Source organism: Anser anser (genome assembly GCF_964211835.1).
Source record: "Anser anser genome assembly, chromosome: 23".
Taxonomy (NCBI): domain Eukaryota; kingdom Metazoa; phylum Chordata; class Aves; order Anseriformes; family Anatidae; genus Anser; species Anser anser.
Window position 1 is genome coordinate 3,984,629 of NC_139744.1, and position 21,407 is coordinate 4,006,035.

At 43.6% G+C, this 21,407-nt stretch overlaps 1 protein-coding gene across 5 annotated transcripts in view; it reads right to left on the reverse strand.

The window, feature by feature from the left end:
• Positions 1-21,407, reverse strand: part of TANC2 (tetratricopeptide repeat, ankyrin repeat and coiled-coil containing 2) — a 282,115-nt gene that overhangs the window by 259,335 nt on the left and 1,373 nt on the right. The window contains exon 1 of one of the 5 annotated variants that reach the window (XM_083809551.1): positions 2,147-2,301. The exons of the other annotated variants lie outside the window; for them this stretch is intronic. The gene's annotated coding sequence lies outside the window, so the exon portion shown is untranslated. Of the gene's footprint in view, positions 1-2,146; positions 2,302-21,407 lie in introns of those variants that run through there. 5 annotated transcript variants of the gene reach the window in all.

Here is a 21,407-nt window from a genome sequence, read left to right on the forward strand (position 1 = left end):
ACATGGCATTTCTCAAGGGACTAGCACAATCACTGGAACATTCTGGGAGTGGACAACAAATTATAGAGTTCAAAACTCACTGCTCTAATCAGAGTGTATATAGAGCATGAGGACACTTTGTCTAACAAAATGTCTTTTGGAAATTTAGGCAACAGCAAATGTTTGCGTGTTGTGGGGAACTGAAGCGACTACTTTATTGGTGATATAAAAAAAATGAGTGATCCGCCAGCAGTCTGCATACTGATGACTCAAGCCATTTTCAAGCATGCATTTAAAATAAAAAACCATAGCTCCAACATACTGCTGTGATCAAGGATGATCACTACACCTATAACAACTGTTGCTACACTGGATATTCTGACAGCATTTGAAAGTAGGCAGTCTGGCAGAGCCAGTATGAAGGAGGAGGGGGGAAAAAGAAAGATCGGGAAAAAAGTTGGTATTAAAAAAAAGACACCATAAACAATGACACCATTATTTGATAGCTCCCACTACAGCCATAGCCACAGGGACACTGCTGCTGTGTCAGTTGGACCTGATGTAGCAGAAGCTGTTGTTTTCCTAAGAACTTCCTAATAATTGCCTTAATCTCTATGCTGCCATAAAGCACACTAAACTCATGACAATATGGTAATGCAATATCCTTCATACAATGCCTTTAATGCACTATGGCATAAGTGACTTTGCCCAAAGATATCATAAGCTAAAGGAATGAGACTGGTTGCAGCGTCTAGGAAGAGTGAATTAATGCCGGCCTGGTTTTCTCCTCTCCTGTGAAAGGACATACTGCAAACTGCTTCCCTCAAGAAAGCTCTGTGAGTGCAGTTGCTGTTTGTATCCACTCCAGTTTGGTATTAAGAACGTTTCTATAGTCAGGCACCATGGGACTGCAGCAGAAAGTCACAATACTGTTTCCACCTCTTCTTTTGGTGCAAATACCACACTCAACAACAGTCCAACAACAGACTGACAATCAACTTCTTGCTTATATTAATTTCTTCCTTGTAAAATTTGTGCTGTTGAATAGTTCTTTGTATTTAGTAGAGATTTAAAGAGCAAATTTAGGGAGTCAGATTTAATTCTTTTAAGAAGAAAGACTTTTAAGAAAGGAAGAATCAGTTAGTGGATTGCAACAACACAGGTGCAGAGGAGAGGCCATACTTTCAGAAGTGCTCAGTGTTTACTTCCTCTATTAATGTCAGCACAGTTTGTAGATCTATTTAGTTCTTGCCTCTGAGAGAAAAACAAGCCTTGAGAATGTCAGTAGAAGACCAGGAAGGTATGGAGAGCTGTAAAAAGAGCTAGCGCAAATATACCCTACAGGTCTATAAAGACAAACCACAAGCACAAAATATTATCAAGAGCTTTCTTTGATTTTGAAGCCCACATGACACTAGGAGGTCAGTCCAGAGGTGCAAAAAACACTCATGCAACAGCATTCCGGCCTCTCGGTTTAAGAAGTATTTTCTAAATAGGACTGGAATAGTAAGAATCACAGCGAAGGACACAGAAACAACAGGGTATATAGCACAGAGACAATAGAGTTGGGTAGACTATGAGACAAAGTAAAAGGGAGTTTTAAGCACACAGAGATGAACATTATCCAAGGAAACAATTCCTGTTCTGCCAAGGATCCTCCTTGTATGCAAAATGAAAAGATATTATCTTTGCTCTGCCATTTGCAGAATAAGACACTTCCCTTGACTAAGCTGTGTGTGAAGAGAGAATAAACACCATTTCTTCATCTGAAGCTCAAGCAGACAAGAAACACCCCTGACTAGTTTGTTCTAGTCAGAATCAGGAGAAAGACAGTAAGAAAACAGCCTGTTTTTCCTGTAGATTCGCTTTCCCCACACCCTGAATCCTATTCACTTTTATAGGAGGATGGAGAGCATTCACACTTCTGCTGAATGAAATACAGCAGCCAGGCAAGTGGTATTAAGGGCAGGAGGACTGTCTGAGTTGTTACTACAAGTACCCACTATTAGGATACTTGGGTAACGTTGGCTGTACCAAAAAGAAAGACCACCACAAGAATACGGTCAGCTCAAAGGCAGAACCTGGAACCGGGGCAAACACAAGACCAAAGCAAGGTTAAACAGGAATTTTTTCAACTACCCATGTTAGGGAAACGCCAAATACTCACGTTACATCACAGGAGCAGGTGCGCTGGTGGGTGACAAAGGTCACCCCAAACTGGAGATGAGTTCTTACATCCAGAGATGAGAGCATGCAACGCCACTGAAGTTTGCCTCTATACTACCTCCTAGGCTGTCTACCCTCAGATGGTAATTTCCAGGAGAGGCAGCGTACGTTCTAGTATCAAGTTAATGATTGACTCTTTAAATGTACCCGAGGATGTGTTGTTAATAAACCTGCAAAACAGTCTGGCCTGGAAGGCAAAAGTTACCTTGTAGGCCAGATTTTGGAACAATAGCTTTAGGATTTGCGTGCTGAAAAAGTTTGGGTGCAGAAGACTGAAAGTTAAATAAAAGGTGAGAAACATTTGCTTAAGAGAAATTACAATTCCAAAACTCACACCATTCAAGAGTTTAAAGTTACAGTACTCCTGAAGGGAAGAAGCCTGAAATAGCACTTAAGAATTCAGATGTGAGCACGAACCAAATTGTCCTATAGTGAATAAGCTGTGATTTCAATATGCCCTGGTGGAGGATTATCTCCATTTGTGCCTTACATGTGGGTGATAAATAGAGAACCCTTGGAGCTTGGTGAGATAAATTGATCAAAGTTGGATTATTAGAATAGGAAAAGTAAACAAAGGTTAAAAAAAAGCCTCAGTGTCTGAACGGCATTAATGGGAATTAGTCATTTGTTGATGCAGCAGGACTCTTTTTCTTTGGTGGAAGAGGACCAGTGAGACCCTGGCAGGAGCTACAGAGAGCCCAAGCTGGATTTACGGGAGAGAAGAGATTTGCTGAGAGGTGCCCAGGGCCAGTTTTGCTGCAGTTCAAAATATTTCTTTAATTATTAATTCACTGTAAGACTGAATTCTTACACTCTGGGGAAAGGGGACTATCCAAACTAATGGCTGGGCTACCAGAACTTCTAGCAAGCCCCAGAGCAGGGTACAGTACATGCTGGAGCCCCAGCTAATAAAGAAAAGAACAAGAGTGTGAGACCCAAAAAATGTATGATTTAGATACATTTCTTGTATGGCAAAAAGACACACATGGAAGTGTTAATCTCAGCTTCCAAAGGTGTTCTTACTACAGGCCTACAGTATTCCAATTATTTTCCCTTACCTTCTACTTGACTGGAAATTGCTTTTGGCGCCTTATATAAGTGTCCGATGCAGTCGATAGGAGTGGCTTTTGAACAACTTCCAGGAGAGCCATTACACTTCCCTCTTGGCTGCCTTTAAAACATGCTGCAAGTTTCAGCTATGAAACCTGGGTATACGAACAGAAAGATATCTGAGCAAGCTAACTAACACAGAAAACGTTCCTCAAACTGGTGGCCCCTGCAGAGCATGTAAGGAAGCAGCAGAACAGCAGCAAATGGCCGAGGACACAGACCTCGTTAATTCTAGCAATCCATTTGATGTTCAACTACGGAAATAATATTTATGACATTCAAGAAGCTTTAAAAAAAGAGAAGGAAAAAAGAAAAAAGGCCCAACAGCATGAAAAATATTTGCAAACTGCCATATTTGAGAATGATCTCATTTAAAAAAAAGATTAAGTGCAGCAAAATGTGTAACTGCAAATGAAAGGGGAAAAAAGAGAAAGAGTAAAATGTCTTAAAATTTAGCATTTGAGGAATATATAACAGGTTTTGCCAAGAATTATTCACATACATCTGCACGATCCCCATCCATCTATTTTTACTCTTCTGTGGGCCAATAAAGAGAGCTGTGTATTGTCAACCCTAAAAATAAGTGTTTAAGCTTTAAAAAGCACAGCGCAAAGAATGATCATGTTCAAATTAACCTTTCCCACAGCTCATGTAGCTTCAGCCACGTTACAGTAAGGGCAGAGCTTAACCTTTCCCTCACCCTCAGACAGGAGCAAGGAAAACCATCCAAGAACAAAGGGTGGATGACCCGAAGCAGAGACTACCTTAGCCCGGTCTCCTGGCTTTGCATCCTATGAACTCTTTTCTCTCCGTGGGTTTTGTATCACAGGTGAGCTGTCTTACCCTGCAGCTTTTCCAGAGCTTACTCTAGATACATCCATGGCCCCTGTTGGCCTCAGAAGCTAAGCTGAAATCCTGGTGCCATTCAAATAACCAGCAGAACTCCCTTGCCTCCAAAGGTCATTTCACACCATAAATTCCAGAGTCATTTGGAGAACTGTCCATCTGCTTAATTGTTGGCCCCTGTTGTTGATTTGTGTCAGTGCTACCTTCCCTGCATACCTAATAGTGGATTTGCTCTAGTTACTTAGCTAATTAGCTTTCAGAACATCGACTGGATACCAGGTAGGGGTACTTTAATGACCAGCCTATAAATAGGCTTAATAATGACTAAATACAATAAAAGATCATTTCTTTCCCCACAGGCAAGTTGCAAAAATTAAGGACATTTCTCTAAAGTTCTCAAACCCACATCTACAACTAGCCACAAAACCCCAGAGGTGATTTTCCTGGAGGAGGGACGGAGACTCCATGGGTTACAGTCAGGCACCAGGACTTCCCAACGTGGTTCTGCCTTTTCCAGATGATAAAGGCAACACCATGCAACCCATTCCCCATCACCTGCCTCCCAGCCATGCAAACCATCTTTTAATTGTTCTGCATCAAAATGGTTCTTCTATATTCCCTTTCAATACAGGAAAAACCCATAAAGCAACAAACGCTAATACTACAGCCCTAAACTCCCCTTATTTGCAATACTGGAGTATTACTGGTACCGATAAAGCCATTCTCCAGTGGATGCCATTAAATTAGTCATTTATTCAGCAAACACTGCTCCCAACACAGCTTGTGTATTCAGTTGCTGTTGACATTTCCTGGAGCTTGTTTAATTCGCCGCAGTGACACCTATAGTCGAGGGTGGAGCGAATGAACCCGCTTTTGAAGCTAGGACCGGCCAGCAAAGCCAGCGAGAGCTCCCACAGCTGTTTGCATTTGTTTATAATACAAGGGATAATTTTAGCAGCATTCCCTTTTGTTTTTCCCCTCTATTTAGAAAACAAATGCTAAACCTTCTGGGGAACATTCAAGAGCTCACTTCCCATTACCACGAACCATACATTAACCTCACCAGCAACAACAGGACCAAAAGCCACGGCTTCTGGAACTGAGCTGAGCAGACGGGCGTCGCTGAGCTGTTGGGACAGTCGTGGAGGGTAGGAGTTGCCAATCTAACGCGATTTTTGCCTTTCAGCTACCAATTTTATTCACATGCAGTAAAGGTCCTCCCCTCCTTCCTTGTTTCCAACTGGCCTTCCAGATGCTATTTTTGCTAAGTGTTCAGGACAAATGCATTCAGTACTGTAAAAAGCCAAAAGTTCTCAACACCAGTAATTTAGCTACGTCTGCCACAGCTCCACTGAGAATGTCGCCGCTCCACTGCTGGGCCTTTTGACAGCACAGTGTAAACACACAACTGCAGGCAAACGAGTTAAAAATACAATAAAAAAAGATAACAGCTGGAACGCAGGAGCCCACCACATTGTTCCCTAAGATTTATGCAGTTACTCACTCTTCTGCAGTCAACTTAAAACATTTCCAAGGAAGAGCAGTAATGTTTTATGTATTTTACACATACTTTGCCTTGGTGTAAGTACCTGTGCAACAGGCAATGCAAAAGAAAAGGGGGCCCATGGCAAAGACAGCTGAGGCATAAGTGATGAATAAAACAAACTGGGAGCCTCAATTCCCTCATTTCCTATTGTTTAAATCCACGTCTTTGCAATTCTAATGAAATGTTCACTGTTTTAATGTCACTTCCTACAGCCTTTTCGCTTGCTGTTTGAGGAAATGGGAAAAGCAATTTTTCTATCTCCTCTATGTTTCATCATTGCTGGGAGAACTTGAAGAGGTCAGGAAATTTTCACAAAAGTATTTTTTACATTAGAAAAATAAGTGTTTAATTTCAACTGTACTTGGAAAAAGATTGCTTCCAAACATGTTTTCAGGCTTTTGAAGAATGAGCTTTCCACACATGCACTTCGCTACTATTTTCCAAGTTTTTCCAGTTGGAAGACAGTACAAATGTGTGGGAAACACTGTCAAGCTTTGGAACATTCTCCAAATGAAAATAACTTTCTGTTTTCAAAGTGACACTTTCAGTACTTACCAGGTGTTAAATGTTCAATGCGATATTTTAAAAAGTGACAGTATGACCCTGAGGCTGCTTTTAGGCTATTTAAAAACGGTTACAAAATTTCAGGTTCCTGCTCCAAAGACTTCTAGAGCTCTTTGAGACCAACAGCCATGTTTCTAGAATGGAAAAGAGAAGCCTGTTTACACTAGGGGATGTTAACACCTAGAGAAAAGTGGCCCCAAGTGAGCAGTGGGGTTGAATAACGCAAGCCGTACCAACATACAGGTTGTATCATCTGCATTATCTTGAAGATATATGGTGAGAAGACACAATAATTTAGGAGTAGCTAACCATGCATTTTTTTCCTTAATCGAGCATTAAGTGCAGAGCCTGTGTGATATATGATGGATTAGGCAGTAATAATATGACCCTGCAATAAAAATGGAAATTCAGTGGGCAGTTTGTAAACTGTTTTTCTAAAAACCAACCTGTAAATATCTGCAGAGGAAGCAGCAACCTTGGAAAACAATGAGTCATAAATCTTTGTTTCTTTCCTTGACATACTGAGCGCGAAAAGGAGCTAACATGGACAGTAGCTGCTAGCATGTTTGTCTTACAGTGATTTCTTCGTGTCTGAGAAGAGGAATCCTTTAACAAAACAGCAGATAAATGTTTGTCCTGGTTTTTTGTTTGTTTGTTTTTGTTTTTAAGATGATGTACTCTCATTTCCAGTCACTTACTCCCTGGGCGTCCCGGCTTTTGATGTTGTGTTTGTCTTGTTCCAAGCTCATTAAATCAACAATTTGCCACGACGAGATTCCCACATAACCTGGAGCATATTGGGATGACTCACAGGGGGATGACCATCACATAAAGAGAGCAGGGAATGTAAATACAATTTAGTCAAATGTGTATGTCTTACCAGGACGGCTTCTACCCCCGTAGCTCATACTGGGTAGCATGCTAACTTACAAGCAGATCAATTTAACCTAATGGCCTAATTTACATAGTAAATTAGGGACAGATTTTCAACAGTGCTCACCACCTGGCAAATCTGTGACACTCACGAATATTTTCGAATAAACTTGTGGAGCCCTGATTTTCCCAGATGTTTGGCGTACTTTTCAAAACCTGGTTCTTATTATTCAATGGGAATGCGGGCAGAGGAACGGCAGAGCACGCCGCCGCTGCAGGTGTTGCATAGAAATACAAGGCCCCACTCTACCTGAAGCAGCATTAAGCTCATTGCATAATCAGAGCTAAAGCACTACGGTAAATAAAGGACTGACCTATTTCCTACAGGATGCCTTTTCATGCCCTTACTCCAGCTTTGTTTCTTCATGCACGTGCAGAAAGGTGAGCAAGAAAGGGAATTAAGCATTAAAAGTCTCGTTCTGTGAATGAGAGCTGACAGCAGCCGAAGAGCCTGACGTACAAGAGCAACCCTGAGCTTTACCTTCATGTTACAAGAGCGTGGCTGTTGCCATCCCATCGGCAGCACGCAGGGAAGGAAGAGCCACGCAGGCGGGTGCACATCTAAATGCAGATTCTCTGCCGCGGATCCCAGCTGCGGTCTCCACACCTCGTCTGTCCGCAAAGCGGGCGCTGCTTCTGGCCAGGTACGGCCCCTGTTTATGCCTCACCCAGCTGCTGCGGGTGTTTACCAAAGAGATGAAATTAATCTCTCCTCTCCCTGTTATCTGGAGTCTCATATTCCTTTCGTAGACTGTAAATAATGTATGATATTTAGGCTTGAAGTGTGATATACGTGCAATTATCATTTTCTCACAAACAATGATTTTTTTTCCGTCTGATCCATCTCAAATACTACAGTCATTTTAAGGCACCATACCACATTACATTGGTAGTGAATTTTTAGCCTCACTGTGATCAAATATTTAAAATACAACTAATAAACTGAATGCAGACTTCAATTCGCAGCTGCTCTATCCTTTAGAAGCTACAGACAAATTACACAGGCAGAATCCCTCCAGAAGCACAGAAGAGAACAGATTTTAAGTTGGATTGACAGCAATGGTCATTCACAGGCAGTAAGTATCCACTCATGTATTACACAGACTGTGGATAAATGGAAAATTGTTACCTTCAGAACTGTCAGTTCCTCACCTGACATTTACTACAAAAGATTAAAAAGAACCAGTTACAGCTGACAACACACCGGACCGAAATTGTATGAAATAGAAAGGCTTCGACTCTGGCCTGCCTCACTGAAGGCTGGGAGACGTGCACTCGATTAAGGTAATGCTGGTCAGTTGCTTTGAAGGCAATAAAATCTATTCTCTCAAAACAACAAAGATAAGTTTCACAATCTCTTCACTAAATAGGCAGGATGTGAAATTGCTTCCCTTGACAATAAGCATTCTGGGGGAATCGAAAAGGTACAGCCCGACGTAACAGACAGCTTTAAATGAAGCACACGGGGCACTTCTGAGCATCGTCTTTTGTTAACACTGACATGTGTGACTAATCGCAGGCAACTTCGCGGGGAGGTAAAGTTTGTCATTTTTACAAGGATTGAGTAATGCTAAATATCACTGTGGGCTGGTGTGATTGTTATTTAAAAGAAAATTGATACAAGACATGAAGGGCCACGTTTACAGTTGGTGTAACAAGTTAGTGCTGCCCATTTCAAGACATTGGAGTGATGCTAAATTAAGTCACCTGGGAATCTGTCTCGCTGTATCCAGATTAATTCTTATAGATTGTCTAAAATAAAATAACCAATAAAAACTGCAACGAAAACCGTTTGCCTCCGTTTCTAGAAGTACACGTACAAATTAATCCCAAGGTTTGGGGATGTATGAATACTGCAGCCAAGGCTAGGAGGGGATTTCTAGGAGGGGATTTGCCCTTGAAAACTGGAACAGATGCTTTAGGTTTAGTTTGCCTCCTGTTTTAACCCCGGCTAAAAGCATTGACCAGTGCCAGAGGAAGCAAACCAGAAGAGACCGACACGGTGCCAAATCCAGCACCTCACAGACTACCTCTGACCTCCGCAACAAACACCCCACAACCCAAATTGCGGCACATGCTGAACGCCTCTCCGTGCTGTCTTCTGAAATACATTACAGGAAGGTTAGCAGAGATAAGCAGCTACACTTTCTCTGCAACACCAAATACATCAAATAAGCCCTCGCTGCTCATTTTCCTTGTTTAGAGGATGGAAAGAATTGCCACCACAATAGGTCATTAACTACTTTCTTGGAACCTCGCATGCTTAATAACCTCACCGAGAGGCTGAAATACAGGCCCTTGTGGTTTTCAAGATCCTAAGCACTCACTGGTTGCCTGTGAAAGAGGAGGAATGCATTATTCCATATGAAAGGAGTTGTAAGAAGCATGCAATCAGCCTTCCCGTGGCTGTTTAGGAGCTGACTCAAAACAAGGCGCTGGCAGATCGCAACCACTGTGGATGACACGCCATGTTCTCTTCCTCCTCCCCAGCTGCCAGCGCTGAGAAGATCCACGAGGTACACGGAAATCTGCAACATTATTCAAAAGTGGTAAATCGGGGCGATTCTCCTGATGCCAGCTCAGCCCTGTTGTGCTGCTTTAAACCCGGGCACTGTTGCACGCCCCGATCTGTGGGATCCCACCTCTGGTGGGCACGTTTCAGCGGGGTCCTGGGAGACCCCTGCTCTGACACCCACCATCCACAGTCCGTCACACCGCCCCTCGACAGGTCTCTGGTGAAACAAAATCGTGAAAGCTAACTTGAAACTGGTACCTAGGTCCTTCAGCTTCCACAGGAGGGGTTGTGTGCTTCAGGTCGACCCTTGCAAAAACAGCTTCCCCGCCTTTTGAGCCAAGGTTCCTGGCACTAGGGACCAGGCCTTTGTAAGGTGTTTGTTTATCAGCAGGGAGCCGACAGGCAACCGCAGGTAGGATATGGCTGGAATATAAATATTTAACACAACGTTACATTTTAATTTCATCATACGTCTTTTAATGATTTCCTAAGCTCTCCTAATTCGCATCCTCCTCCACAAGGCAGCTTATTATCAAAAGCTCTCTGAAGTACAGGGAAGATAAAACCACAGAAGGAAGCAGTACCAGGGCAGGAATTGGAGGAAACTTTCACAACGCAATTCAACACCTGCATTTCGTGAGGCTTGTCCTCAAACGTGACGTCTGATCAGCTGCAAACCTGGGAAGCTAAGGATGCCTCTCTTTTCACACTGTGCAGATGGCATCACTTTAATTACCCTTCAGCATCACATGTTGAATAGAACGTTCTGATTTTTTCCTAAATAAATGGACTGTTGTATTCTCCTTCCTCTGAGCGTTCCCGCATCGAACGCTCAAGTGAGAGAAAGCAGAGTGGGGGAAAACAACCCCACCGAACCAGGATGCAGACAGACTCCCTAGCAATTATTTTCACAGCAAAAAGACCAAAGTTGACGGCATGAGCATACGATCACAATCACGGGCACTATCCAAAAGCGGCGGCTGCATTTCCTAGCTCCCGGAGCACCGGCCGGGGTTGCTTGGTAACCCAGGCTGGCGGCTCCAGCTCGGCCATGCTCGGAAATCAGCCATAAAAGGAACTCCCTTGCTATTGCAGCGTTGCCAGGGCAACGTGCAGAAGTGATGGATCCCAAGTTAGAGGCACACCTTAAGCAAGAATATGTTTCCTCTCGTTTTAAATATTTTCCAACCCCTAAACACACGGAGGGTGCAATTCTAAATGGCTCCCAGCAAGGCTAATAATTGGTGGTAGTGGTGGTGGCGTTTGCATCGTTTGAGGCTTTGCACATGTAGCAAAGCAATTAGCAGGGAAAAAAAGATAATGCTGCAGCACTGAATTGCAAGCAGTTCCTCAGACACGAAGGTAGAACGTTCACAGACGTGTATGTGCGCTCTCGCAGTGCATTAACAAGCAGAGAGGAGGGCGCTGCGTCTAGCGGCGCGACTGCAGCAAGGCCGTGGGAATTGGTAGCGGTGGGGCTGTGAGCTCAGGAAATCCAGGTTTTGGCAGCGGTGCTGCAGGCTCACCCGTGCTGCTGCTGGCAGGTCGGAGGGTGGGATCTGTCCGACCTCAGGGATCTGCCCTGTGAGTTGTCTCCATCCGAGCACAGCGCTGCTGCGGCTCCAGCCTGCAGAGGGACAGCCCACGTAGCCCGGAGGTCAGAGCATGGCCTGGCTCTCCAAGCCGGGCTGCCTGGCAGGCAGAAGGGGCACGTCCCAGCTTTGCGTGATGTACTGTGAACTTGCTCTCCAGGACTATTGAGCGATCCAGGACAGGTGGCTCAGATGGAGATGTCCATGTTAGAGATGCCCCTTTGGGTCCCGCAGACCCCAGCCTGTCCTTACGGCATCTCGCTGCACGCGGCAGTATCAGACTGTCTGACACAAAAGACTAAAAACCTGTCAAGTCCTAAAAAAAATTCTCAACGGGGACAAAGTTCACCAGTACCACATGGAAAAGCAAGCTTGTTGACTCCTGGAAGCAAATTTGCCCCTTGAAACCAAAGAGTTAGACATCAGCTTTAACCTGAGGCACGGCTCCTTCACTTCCAGCAGCTGCTGCCCACCGCCTCCTTTCGGCACGGCGATTACGCCGTGACAGCGGACACATACCTTGGCAGGGGACTTCACTTTTCAAAATCAATCAGCGCTGGCTTGTACCAACGTCAAGGCCACATTCATCTCACCGGCGGTGGCCAGGTCCTCAGGTGAATACCGCGTGCGGATGATGAGGGCAGACGCAGAGCTTCCCTTCCTGTTGCTGTGACATGCCAATGATGGGCAGCTGAGAAAGAGGGGGGTTCGCAGAAGCTGAGCTCTTTTCTCCCTGAAAATGTCTGAAACGGCCTCACAAACCAAAATTATAAAATAATTATACTCTGCCTTGAGCTGAACACAAAAAGGTTATTCACTACAAAGCCCTAGCAACCATCTTACCCTTAAAGGAAAAGAAAGCAGACTGCCAAAGCAGTAATGAAATGACACACAACTGTTAATTTCACGTCTGTTTTTCAGAAGTCTGTAATAATAACCAGCAATTCCTTACAAAGCATCCATTCTTGTTCCCTAATTCCCACCTAGGGATATTAAAAGCCTTAACCATTCCCTAGCTGTATCTTTTAGGAAGATAACGTCCACTTTATTCCTTAAATATACTTTTTTTTTTTTAAGGAAAATAATCAACTTTATAAATGCCATACAGAAGCATTCCACTGAGTCAAAAGGGATTGGCAGGACCAGTAATGACATCTGAACATACAGATGAATTTCTTTTGTGGCCGAACATGACTTGAGTTTGATGGCCTCAGCACTACTTCAGAGGTCACCTTGCAGAGTCATAACCGTTCTGAGCAGAAAAGAATGAGAACTGCACCAAACCAGACAAAGCCGTGCAGGTTGGTGCTGTAATTAGCTGAAGATATACAATTCCATCGTCACCATTTGCGTGTCTTTTAAGATGACAAGTATTTATTATCAAGCAGATAGCGATCTGAAAATAATAGCAAAGGCAGGCAGGATTAGGAATAGCTCCTCTAATTGTATTGCAACATTATGTTACCGCATAACGAAAAAGAATTCGGTTCCAGAAGCAGAAATGTCTGTGCAGCTCCTGTGATCAGCCACTTGGGAGAAAGAACTGCCTCATAACATTGATCCTGCTGACTGACTCAGGATTGACATTAACAGGTCTGCTAGTCTCATCCAGCTGCCAGCTGCTTTTATGTATGTAGGAATAAACTGGGGTACAAAGCTACTTGTGGCGTAAAAAAAAAAAGCGTATTCACATATGGTACCTACTCGACAAAAACAGATGCAGGCACATAAACATCATGCAGCTCAAACAGGCAAAAGCTTCGGTACGCAGGCACGAACACACGGCTACCGCTCAACGTGAATTAATGCAGCACGCACCACCACGTTCTCCTCTGCATCCAGTGCCCAGTCTGCTGCAAATTCGGGGTACAAACGCTGGGTCTTGAGCACATGACAGAGACCTGTGCCTTCAGCTCTGAAAGCCCCCGCAGTGCTCGGTGGCTACGAAGGCTCAGCTCCTCTTTGAATTCCTGGGGCTTCCAGCACAGACTTCCAGCTTTTGCTTTCCGCAGGGTGCGTGCAAGGCATTTGTCAGCGCGCTACGGAGCCTGGATGTAGGGTGCAGCAAGTTGGGCTTGGAACTCGATGATCTCTGAGGTCCCTTCCAACCCAAGCCTTTCTATGATACTACGAGCCAACCTTTTGCTTCTGAGATTATTCTGGTCAACCCACACTGCTGGCCAAAACGTCAACCATCACTCGTGGGTTCCAACCCCAGCGCGAATGGTAGGCTGTAAATTTCAAAATCTAACCTTCAGCACAATCCCACAAACACTTTCCATTCCTGTATGCTGTCTAATAAGGAACTCAACAAGCATTATATTTTTATTTACATCTGAAAGAGCCGCAGTAAAAAAAACCTGGGCAGGCTGTGCATAAATACATAAAATTGCTCCTACTTCACTAATGAACTATTGTGTGTAATAAAATTGATCTCATTCCACCCATGATATATCTGGTTTAATTTCTGAAGCAGGGAAATACAGACGTGTAATTTGTAGAAACGGAAGCCAAAAAATCTAAGAGATTCGCTTTAAATCAATCAGGCAGTTGTTTTATTTATATAGCGCCCTCGAGAAAAAATTATCCAGAGACACTTTACAATGCAAAAATAACTCAATAAAATCCCAGGAGGGCCACTGCTACTGACCATGCCTTAAGACACTATCTGTACGGCTAAGGTGTTCCTAAATCAGCGTACGCCTTTTTTAACCACGTTGACTTTATATCCCGGAGTTGAGACCCCAGTCTCTCTAGGCAGGTGTTTGTGGGGAGCTCGTTCCCGCGGCGTTATCCGTTGGCCAAGCCCAGCCGTTGTGCGGGTCGGTGACACACCTTCCTCGCGCAGCTCAGCACGCTCTCAGGACAGCAGTATTCACTCCCATGCTCCAGGCAGGTTTCTCAGTTATTTCTGCACTTGAGGAAGAGCTGGGAGTGGAAAGGAAGTTGGCTTTACGCCTTCTCCGCGTTGTGCGCACACTGGTTCAACACAGGGCTGCGTGTACTTTACGTAACGTGGAAGACAGAGCCTCAGCACCGAGACTCGCATGAAGCTTTATGTAAAATACTTGCACAACAGACCCAAAAACAAAGCAGAGCTCCCGGAAACAAAGCAGAGCTCTGAAGCAGAGCCTCAGGAAACGCAGCTCTCTACTGACTTGTGCCAGCAAGCCCTGTACGTTTTCATTATTTATATAGAGCTTTAGATGAGCAGAGCAATGCGCACTAGGTGAAAACGTTTTGCACAGATACGAGTCAGCTCCACAAATTTGCAGTCTAACGGCACCAAAGGAGCACACAAATCAATACAAAACGTACACAGGAGGATGTATGGCTTTCTGAGTTGGAAAGGGGCGAGAAATACGTTCAGTTTTCAGAATCATTTTTCGGAAGACACGGGAGGCTTTGTGAAGTCTGCCTGGACAGCCATTCCGAGCACGTGGAAAGGCTCAGAACAAAGGAAAAGGCACAAAGCGAGCACTGGTGTGTGCGTGGGGAGCATGGAGGATCATCAACCGCACAGGACTTGGGCCGCTGACGGAGGTTGGGTGCTGAGTAGGGAGACGGCACTCGACGCACCTCAGGGAGGTTGCAGTGGATCAAGAACCTGAAGACGGTGACTAAAGCAACACAAGATGCATTGAACAGGACGTGCCCGAGTGAAGCGAACCCTGGCATGGCTGGTAGATGCTTTGCTTTCAGTTTTGAATTACAGACATACCCAACAGTGACTCGGGAGTTTAAAGCCATCTTCTTAAATGGCACTTCAAAATAAAAACGGTAGCACAGCCATTTTGGTTTATACAGCTAGTCATACAGGATTCGCTTCCAGTTTTTCGGGAGGGGGGTTCTGTGTATTTTGCCTCCTCTCTTCATTGCTTTCTTAAGGTGTTTGAATTAGGTTTGAGTTCAAATTTAGCCTCACCTGTCATACTCTTCACTACTTAAGAACATCTCCCAAGCATTAAACCTAGACAGAGAAGAAGATCCTTAGCGGATACAATGCAACAAGCAGATTTATTCTGCTCCAGGTTGTTCTCAGGTTATTTTTCCACATTCTAAATGAAAGCTCGTGTGCCATACAGACAGACTGGTTTAACGGAAGCCTCCTGTGCAAAAGCATGACTAATTTGGTATATTCACTAACCTGATGGTGTCCCTCCCCCGGAACGAGTGGGATACGCACACAGATGATGACCATACCTAAAACGCTCTTCAAGGGGAGCAGTATCCCCATTACAGATTAAGGCCTTGACTACAGCATTATCTTTGCTTCCTGAAGATGTTAACCTTCTCTCAGCTCCACTCCGCATGAAAACCTTTGTTAAAGCCGATCTCCCAACAGCTAGTTTCTGTGCTAAGCATGCAGAGGTCCTGGCCTTAAAGAAAATACAGCCTAGCAATTACAGGTCTACAGAAGGACAAAGACACGGCAGAATCAAGGTTGCAGAGCACGCGGTGTGTACAGTACTTATGTTTATACAATAAGGTGTGTATTTAAGGGTGAAAAGCAGGATCTGCTGAGTCGTTTAACTCTCCAGTTCCTTGCTACTATCACTGTGCTTTGGATCCAGCAGTCCTAAAGGCTCCGCAACATTTTTGTCTACTGATCCCATACTGTGAAACACTGTGCTGTACTGAGGGGAACAAAAAGGACTGGTAGTTTTTGGCATTGATGTGGAAGGCCTTAAAAGGTGGACTAGGACCCGGGAAGTGCAGCATCCCATCTCTGAGGGGCAACAGCTGCTATGTTCTGGCTGCCATTGAACCCTAACAGCAGCAGGGACATTCTGCTTTCCACAAAACGCAAGAAACCATCAGTAAGGTAACAGGTACCATCTTCCCTCTCCAAAAGAGGCTGCCTCTAAGCTCCTGTTGTTTCCCTCAACACATCTAACAAGAAAAAAAGAAGACCGTCTGAAGTCATTCCTCTCTCCCAGGAAAATTTGCCAGTCCCTGCGTTACAACACGCATCCCATTGAATTACGATTACTACATCTACTTCTTGGAAATAGAAGCAGTGAGGTGCAAAGCTACAGAAGGTGAGGAAAGCAAAGAACCAGCCCTCCTTTCTTCTACAGGGGGAGTTCCTCCCAGCATTTTTGTGGGAATGACGCTCAGCAAGCTAGGAAGGGAACGTGTCAGACCACGGCGAAGGAGAGCTTGCTGCATGCCCTTCCCTTTCAGTTCCCAGGCTGCCAAAACTGCAGTCAGCGTGCCAGGTGGAACGTGAAGCTCATTCAAGGAGGGGCAATTCAGAATTCCCCTTCCTCCTGTCAAACCAGGTGACCAGGAACAAGAGAGGTGACACCACAAAGAGCGACTGGGTACACAAAACCTCTCGGGTGCACAGCACTCCTCTTTTCAAACCAAAGATCGCGTTCTGCGTAAGCTGAAGGCTTTTCCTGCACTTTGCAGGTTTCCCACTAGTTTTTTTTCCACGTTACCTTTGGCTGTTTTAAGGTATGTTGTTAAACAAATCTCTTCCTTCTTTGCTGGGAAGAATACCCCTTTTCTGGGAAATATACCCTATTTAAGGGAAATTTCAGCCAATGACCACCAAAAGAGGAGGAAGCATAGGAATCAAAATTGAGAGGCTCAGTCACCTCAGCAGCACTGTTTTTTTCATGAGCAGAGGATAACCAGACCTCTCTTATCCCCAGAGGACATTGTGCGCATATTTACACATATGGAAATATCTGCTGGTATACCTATTAGACTCGTGCTTGTAATAGCCTCCCTGCTTGTGAAAACATTGCATACAAAATATTCAGTGAGCTTGAAAACATTTGGGGAATCACTTTCGGAGGCCTTTGAACATGACACACAAAAATGCACTCCTTAACATAATATCTGCAGGGGCTTTAGCATTTCTGTCTGACTCTTAGAACCCTTCTGAAAACACCGGTGCCAGGGGAGGGGGGGCTCCAGAAAAACATACTGCGCTGGAGTTGGAAGAATATAACGCGTCTTCCTCCTGTTAATGAAGTTATTGCAGAGTTTACAACTGACCAGAAGTAGAACATGACTGATTTAGCCAATGTCACCAACTGACACAACTACCAAGAACCCTGCTTATTGTTTTTAAAGTGTATTTTCTCCACTCACTGACTGATGCTCCATTAAAATTCTTGAGGCCATACCAGAAAGAAATTCTGCCAAAAGCTGCCCATTAACAAGCAATTAATATACAAGCTTTAAAGCACAAGGTTGCTCATGCCATCCCACAGAAAATATTCTTTGCCTGCTATTTCTCACTGGAGACATTTTCTGACAGAACATTCTATCTCTGCCAGGGATTTCAAAGAAGTAGACTATAATTCTCGAGAAGAATAAAAGCTATACTTGCTCGCTCTCCAAATACTTGGACTGATTAAACTTTAATCTTAAAGGCTGTTTTCTGGCCCAGTTAACAACTGATGTAGTAACAGAAATGACACCATTAGCTGTAGAGCATCTGCCAGTAATCAGAGCAGGGTAACAAGGCCATTCAAATATACATTGTGAATATGTAATTCATAACTTAAGGCCTTAGAAAAAAAAAAGTTCACTTTGGTCTTGCACCATCAGCATCCTTAATTCCTTAATGTGGCCTCGCTGTACCCACAAGGCTCAAGTCCTGACCTATGCAGCAGTGTTTCTTTGCATCGATGATTCCCATCGCAGGAAACAGCGTAGAGATGCAAACAGCCTTTGAAGAAATTCAACTTCACATCTGACCCCTATGAGGGCAAGCGAGGATGGAAGAAGTAGAGATGGTTCTGCATTTCAGCTTCCAGTTGTAATAGCTACTTACAGAGGGCTGACCATAGATATTTTTTCTTTAACCAGAGGACAGACTGAAGGTCTGAGCTGGATTCCTCATCCCATGTCGGGTTTACACAAATATGGGCTGTTGGGTGCTTGGGGCCAGCCCATCTTTACAAAATAGACATTAACCTGCACGGCAAATCCAAGAACAAAGGCTAAAAGAGAAAACCCCATCAAAAGGGCCCAAATGCAACTTCACATTCCTCAGAGGACAAAGGATTGTTGTGGTTTTCAAGTAAAACATAGCTTATAATAAACAGCACCAAATTATGTGCTTTGCCTGGTAAAAAATAGTTTCAGACCGGAGGCAATTACTAGCCCATATCTAGGAGTCCGAGAATGCTGGAGTTCCTCCAGCTGCGTAATTCAGACCTGCCAGATGTCACTCATTTAAATTGAAGCACACACATTTTTTGGCTGTAACCAGCAACACTCCCCCCCCCCCCCCCCCCCCCGCCAAACTTCACTTCTTCAATCCCGCAGTACTAGAGTTGTGTTATCAAACTTAGGCAAATGGCATTTAGCATGGTAAAGGGATACAGAGCTGGCAAATAAAGGCTGTTTATGACAACTTCAGCTTCTCTGAGGGGCTCCTGCACACACACCTAGCCCGCTGTCCTGTTTATGGCCAGCAGCAAAAGCTACTGACATCTGCAGAAAGCAGAGATCCTACAGCGTGCAGAAAGTCTCTCCCTCGTCTGCCACCCTCGCTTCTGGCAACATCCAGTTAACAGGTTTCCTGAGCTGAGTGTCACATTAAGACCATTGTATTATTCAGTAGTAACTGATGGACCTATTGTCTATTAACTTGTAGAATCCCTTCTTCTATCTATTAAGACCATTGTATTATTCAGTAATAACTGATGGACCTATTGTCTACTAACTTGTAGAATCCCTTCTTCTATCTATCTATACTTTCGTCCTCCATTAAACTACTTCCACATTTTAGTTAGATGGCATTTCATTAATTTATTCATCAAAATGAACAAAGACTGTTGTAATAATGTAATTTAAGTGAATCAGTACTTGAGCCACTGAATTTTGAGATATACATGCAATATGTTTCTAAAGATTGCGCCTTGCATGCTAATTGTTCATTCTTTGCTTTGTTTCTGACTTTTAAGTGTAGCACAGTGAAAGCACCAAGATGTAGTTTTGTTTAGACAGCAGAACCTGATTCTAAAGTGTCTTACACCAAAGCGTTACTGTTCAATTTAGCATTCATTTCCATTGTTTCTGAAGTCAGTCTATTCTCATCTGTATCTGTACTTCAGTTTTCGTGCAAGAGGATCCATCTTTAGAACACAACAAACAACTCACGATCCTCTAAGAATATAATCAATTCCCAGATGGTGGCGGGGGGAGGAACCAGATCTCCACGCAAAGGTCTAGCTCTTAACAGATTTCCCCCCTAGGCAGTCTGCAGGCCTGCAAAAAGCACGATATTCTGGTTTTCCCAAATACCACTGTTCTCAGCTTTGTTCAAGTTCCTGTCGTGGCCACACTGTAATTTTGGGGAGGAAAAAAAAAAAAAAAAAACCACCCTGACTACTCAACTTCAGGAACAATCTGAACTCAAGTGTAACTTCAGTGAGCCAGGTGAGGTTTGTTGCTATTCTGAAAGATTTTATACTGCTATGATAACTCTTTACAATCAAATATTGTAACTGTCTGTGAGGTGCTGTCGACTGTTTGTTTAGGACACCCTTGCAAACAAGGTCACGAGTCTCATAACCGTTATCCTGATATGACATGTCATTCCAAAGGGGCCGACAAGGCTCAGACCTTCCCATTTTCATAGCCCTGAGCTGGATTTTGCAGTATTTATTCCTAAAATAAAACTGCACAAAACAAGAAACCCGGGCTCTGAAAAATCACTTGATACCACTCACTCAGGGGCATGCTGGAGAAATGTTGCCACACAAGAATTCTAAAAGGATCTCAGCGAAGCTAAAGCTTCCTCTCAGGGCATATCCCTGATTACATGAACTGCAGGACAGCAATTTTATAATGGTGTCTCTGACTTGTATATGTTGTCCACCAGAGATTCTCTTTATGATGCTAAACTATAATGAATCACACACACCCCAAAAAAAAAAAAAGAAACGGAAAAAAGATATAATGCAGAACACAGACTGACATGTAAATCCAGAGATTCATTGGTGGGATAAAGCAAGCTGAAGCAGCAACCTCAGGCATGTTGTTTATATAAAGAAAATGCAACTTTAAATCATATGGGTAACACCAGTTGGCTTTCATCTTCTGCTAGTTCTTTGCCTTTGTCATTTGCCCAGCACAATTGCTATATTAGCAAGAAAGTCAGCATTGAAAAAAATCATTCCTGAAACAATACAGACAGTAAGGGCAAGGTAAGGTCAAATGAAAAAAGAAAAAAAGCATCTGAAGATTCAATTTTTAAAAAGCCAAACACACTGAATTAATGGCTAAATGGTCAGTTCTACATCCACGATGGATCTGAGTCTGTGATCGCTTAAATCATTACTAAAGCCAGTTTGATTTTGGGGGGGGGGGGGGAAGAGTGGGGCCCTGACTCAGTACCATAATATATTAAGATGTAGTTCATATGCACTCTGAGCAGATGTTGCTTCCAGATCCCTGCTGCTTGTGCACTATAGATTATGGGCCAGATTTACAACAGTATTTGGGGATTTAAGCATATTACTACACGTCACATGGGATCTACAGAAATGCCTAACAAGGTTACACCCCTTATTTAGGTTATATTACAATAGCTGGTGGAGATTCTCATGAGGTTCTGTCTTTAACTTCTTCGGGGCAATGACTGCTTTATTTTCATATACTTCAGAAATCCACATGCAGCACAGGCACCAAAACCAGAATAAGGATCCCATTAAGTGAAAGAAATAGCCACGGCTATGCTGACACAAGTAAGGTATTTCTGTTACTCTGAAACATGATACTCTTGGGCAATATTCGCTGTCTTTCTAATTAATAGTTTCCAACATTTTGAAGTTTTTTTCCTGCTTGCAATAAGAGACTGCATGAACAGTAAGAAAATCATTAGAATAATCCTCGCAGCCTGACCTCAACAAACAAGGAAATTCCAAATTAAGAGATACCACTGAGCTCTGGAAACCTGACAATATTAAGAACAGTGAGGGTGAACTAAGGGCAAAGTAAAGGCTTTAAATATAACTCTTCTTTGCTAGTGTCTGTTTTGTCCATTTACTCTTTTTGTCCTTGTTAGTAGGACAGAAACACAAAATGTTAGTATGTGCCAGGCAGTCACAGAGCAATCTCTGAT